Raw genomic sequence first — 4,838 nt, 5'->3', positions numbered from 1 at the left:
CCACTATACAACACCCCTGCTTAAAGTTCTGGAGAGCACCTTCTCAATTATAACCAGTCTTCCTTGACATCCCCCATTGGTCCTAATTTTCTCCCTTGAGACCATCCATGCAATAATCTTCAACTATCTAAAGACTGTAACTTGGTCTTGCCTGAGTCTTTGATTTTCTAGGCTTGACTTTGATTGTTTTAGAAATGTCTCTGTGGCATAGTTTTGTTGTTGTTTTGCAGTTTTAAGTCCCTTCATCATCCAGATCACTCTCTACAAATATATTCTAGTTTGTCTGTAATCTTGAGTACCTCTCTCCTTCTAGACATCCTCCATCTTTCCAACTGCATACATGAAGAGTTAATTAGCTTTTTGGACACAGAGGCAGAGTCTTACACTTACTGCTGAATTTCACGGTTAGATGGAGTTTATCATTTCTGCCTAATGAGGTTTTTTTGAATTTTCACCCTGCAAGTTCCTCTTCTAACCCCTTGCCATCCACAAACATGGCATGCCTACTTTGTTTTTCATCAGTCACTGGCAAAACACAGTGGTTTATCCTCCATTCCAGAAGGTGGCATTCACAGGCCTTCCATTTTACCAACTCCCTCTGACCTGTCCTCCCTATGTCGTTGGCATAGTCACCGTTCCGAGGAACTATCCCAGGGGGACACGATTACTTTCCATGTTCTCTCTCCTCATTCCTACAAACCCACCTCTACAGAGAAAGTTAACTAATCTGTCTCCGGCTCCTCCTCCTGCGCTCTTCCATTCAGGGTCACTGTGAGCAGGACAACCTCTCCCCAGAGGTCTTCTTGAACCCCAGATCTACCACTTGCCTAGTCCTGACTGGGTAAACATGGGCTGGCTCCTTAGCATTTCTGTGCCTCTTCTCCCTGTGAATACCCAATAAATAAGGTAGTGGATGATAGTAATTATTCAAAAAGTTACCCTCACCACCACCACAACCAAAAAAGGGATAATAGGAAGAGGTACACAGAAGTTTTTCTTTGTTTCTTCTTTTTTGGCTGCCCCACAGCATATGGAGTTCAAGGGTCAGGGATCAGAGCAGAGCTGCGGTTGTAATCTAAGCAGCAACAGTGGCCATGCTGGATCTTTAACCCACTGTGCCGGGCCAGGGATTAAACCTGAGTCCCTTGCCCCAGCGCTACCAAGACACTGCCCATCCTGTTGTGCCACAGCGGGAACTCCAGAAATTTCTTTAAGTGCAAGCTGTACTTCTTCATTTATCTCCTTTACTAAGCTGTCCCCTTGCCCCATAGAACATACCATCCCCTCATTCACAAATGGACCAACCCTACTTCCCATTTTTCCCCTCCCTTGGCCTTGATCCACAGATCTTAAGACAGGGACAAAAAAAAAAAAAAAAAAAAAAAAGAAACTCGGAGTTCCTATTGGGGCTCAGCAGTAGCAAATCTGACTGGTATCCATGAGGACGTGGGTTGGATCCCTGGCCTTGCTCAGTGGCTTAAGGAACAGTATTGCTGTGAGCTGCAGTGTAGGTTGCAGACTCGGCTCATATCCTGTGTTGCTGTGGCATAGGCTACCTGCAGTAGCAGGTCCGATTTGACCCCTAGCCTAGGAACTTCCATGTGTCCTACCATATGTGGCCCTAAAAAGCAAAAGCAAAAAAAAAAAAAAAAAGACAGGGACAACAAACACACTCTTAATATGCCATCATTTTATCCCTGATCAGGGTGGGTTCATGTCTAAAACACTAATTTCTATGGAATTGCCTCATTCCCCAACCCCCAGGCTTCCCTTTAATGTAGGAAATGTCCATTTGAATCATCCCAAGTACAGGCTGATAGTAAGTTCAGTTGAAATGTCACTTCGAGACTCTGTAGGTCATCTCTAAGACTACAGGGAGTGTTCCCTTCGTGGCTCAGTGGTTAACAAACCCAACTAGTGTCCATAGGATATGAGTTTGACCCTTGGCCTCACTCAGTGGGTTAAGGATCTGGTGTTGGTGTGAACTACAGTATAGGTTGAAGAGGTGGCTCAGATCCCAAGTTGTTGTGGCTGTGGCTGAGACTGTGGCATATGCTGGCAGCTGCAGCTCTGATTTGACCCCTAGCCTGGAAACCTCCATATGCCTCAGGTATGGCCCTAAAAAGATCAAAAAAAAAAAAAAAAAAAAGACTACAGGTAAGATTTTTTTTTTTTTGCCTTTGTCTTTTGTTTTTTTTTTTTGTTTTTTTTTTTGTTGTTGTTGTTGTTGTTGTTGTTATTGTTGCTATTTCTTGGGCCGCTTCCGCGGCATATGGAGGTTCCCAGGCTAGGGGTCGAATTGGAGCTGTAGCCACCGGCCTACGCCAGAGCCACAGCAACATGCGATCCGAGCCGCGTCTGCGACCTACACCACAGCTCACGGCAACGCCGGATCGTTAACCCAGTGAGCAAGGGCAGGGATCGAACCCGCAACCTCATGGTTCCTAGTCGGATTCGTTAACCACTGCGCCACGACGGGAACTCCTGCCTTTGTCTTTTGTTGTTGTTGTTGTTGTTGCTATTTCTTGGGCCGCTCCCGCGGCATATGGAGGTTCCCAGGCTAGGGGTTGAATCGGAGCTGTAGCCACCAGCCTACGCCAGAGCCACAGCAACGCCGGATCCGAGCCGTGTCTGTAACCTACACCACAGCTCACGGCAACGCCAGATCCTTAACCCACTGAGCAAGGGCAGGGACCGAACCCGCAACCTCATGGTTCCTAGTCGGATTCGTTAACCACTGCGCCACAACGGGAACTCCTACAGGTAAGATTTTTGAATGTCCAAAGTCACTCTGAAAGTCCCAATTCTTTTAATATAGAACTTCAGGATTTCAACAAACTCAATGTGAAAAATAAACATTTATTACAAAAAAATTAGTTTTAACATTCTAAAATGAAAGCAGACAAGGTGTTTTTCAACTCATAGGGGCTGTTGCAAGCTGGGGAGGTAAATTCCAAGGCTGGTAACAACTGACTCATACTCCTCACAGTGACCTAGGGAGGGAGGGACCATTCGCCTCAGACATACAGGAGCAATGATTCACCTCTGCTTCCCTGTGCTCTTTCTTTCACATCCCTCCCACCCCGTCTCCCAGCCACCATACAAAACTGAAACATACTTCAAAAATCTCATTCTTACTGAACCGTGTCACAGTCTCTACTTTTATTGCCTAATTAGATATTACCTCCATCTGGAAAGTTTACTTTTTATTGGTGTGTGACGGTTTGATTTGGTTTTTGTTTTTCTTTCTGGATCCTTGATGCAAAGAAAGCTCAGTTCTGCGAGGAATTTCCAGATAAGGGAGCAGATGATGGCAAAGTGGCGCTTGGTATCCTCCACCGACATAAGCAAAGTCAACCCTAGAAGACCCCTTATTTGCCCTCTTGCCAGTTAATAAATAGGCTAGGGGTGCTGGGGAGAGGGAGAAACAGATGTGAGGGCAAAGAGGGGTCTGTGTAGGGAGAGGGACGTAGTGACAGGCAGGTCGTCCTTGCTCATTGCTGCTCTCACGCACACCTACACCACCAAATAAAGCAGGAGCACTACTTTACTACTAAAGAAGTGATTCTCCAAGTGATGGGAGACATCCTGTCGCAGGCTCTGGAGCAGCTTTCCCTGCAGCCTGGGGGAAGCCTCCTTGTGCATCTGGTTGGCCCAGGTGGGAGGGCTGGCCGAGGTGGGAGGGTGGGTGCTCTTCCTCTCCCCGAGAGGATCAGACCCAGTATAACTGGGAGCACAGCACCAGCTTTACCCAGGGTGCCCTCCTCCTGTGACAAGAGGACTCTGGAATGAGGGTCCAATGTCCAGAAGCTCCAGTGTAAGGCAGGAACCAGAAGTGGCACAGGGAGCCAGGGACCAGCCCAGGTTGCTGGAGAGCAGGGCTTTGGGGATTTTCCTGTTTGTACTAAGAAGGAGCACAGGAACCTCATTTCTCCCGTCCCCACAACAAAACTAGTCTCACCAAAGAGATAAGTAGTCCTCCAACACACACTTGACTTCAGCATAGAGACCACACACTCTCGCGCAAGCGCGCGCACACACACACATGCACGCACACACGTGCGCTCTGCAAAGCTGACAACTATCCATGTTCCCACCACCCTGCAAACACATCTTAAAAGGGTCAGTCCAGTTGTTCCAGCCAGCGGAAGGGTGATGGCTTGAGCTACCAGTTCCAGCTTTCTCTTCTGTAATTCTTCTGCTCCCGGTCCCCTGAAAGCTTACTATGTTCTCCACAACAAAGGCTCTTGTTTTCCCTACAGATGTGTGGTTGCTGTCAGTCAGCATGTGTTTAGGAAGAGGACGGAGCAGGAGGATCCCAGTGGCACTTCCTTGGGAAGACAGAAGAGAGTGGGCTGCAGAGGTGGAAGAGACTTGATGTCATCACCCAACAACCACTGCAGCTGCTCCGGTCTCCAGTCTCCACTCCAGAACAGCCAGTACCAGTCCTCAAAGGTACTGGTACCTTTCGTCTCAACAAGAAGAAAAAGTCAAGGAACCAGGATCCAGAGCTCTGTCTGAGGACTGCTACATGCAGGGGGAGGGAGCCCCGCCACTCTTGCGGTCTAGTTGGAAGGGAAGTCTTCAGGCATCACTCAGGACATCTGTGTGATCCCTCACAGGGATGGGAAAAGAAAGCTTTAAAAAGTCCTAGGCCACTCAGCAGTGGTGGGCAGGGAAGGGAAGGAGGAAGGGGCACAGGGCTGACATTATTAAAAACAACATTCTAAGATAAAAGTGGGGGGCCTTGTGGGGGCTAGAACACAAATAAGGCATCCTGTGAAACTACAGACATCAGGGGCCAGAGTCTGGTAGCACCTGAGTAAGGCAAGCACAGA

The sequence above is a fragment of the Sus scrofa genome, chromosome 4 (genome assembly GCF_054392235.1).
Source record: "Sus scrofa isolate SSC_HxYL_T2T_F1_AM1 chromosome 4, Sscrofa_HxYL_maternal_Yorkshire_Landrace_v2.0, whole genome shotgun sequence".
Lineage (NCBI taxonomy): Eukaryota > Metazoa > Chordata > Mammalia > Artiodactyla > Suidae > Sus > Sus scrofa.
The sequence above is the reverse complement of the archived record's forward strand: the minus strand, read 5'-3'. Positions refer to the sequence as shown.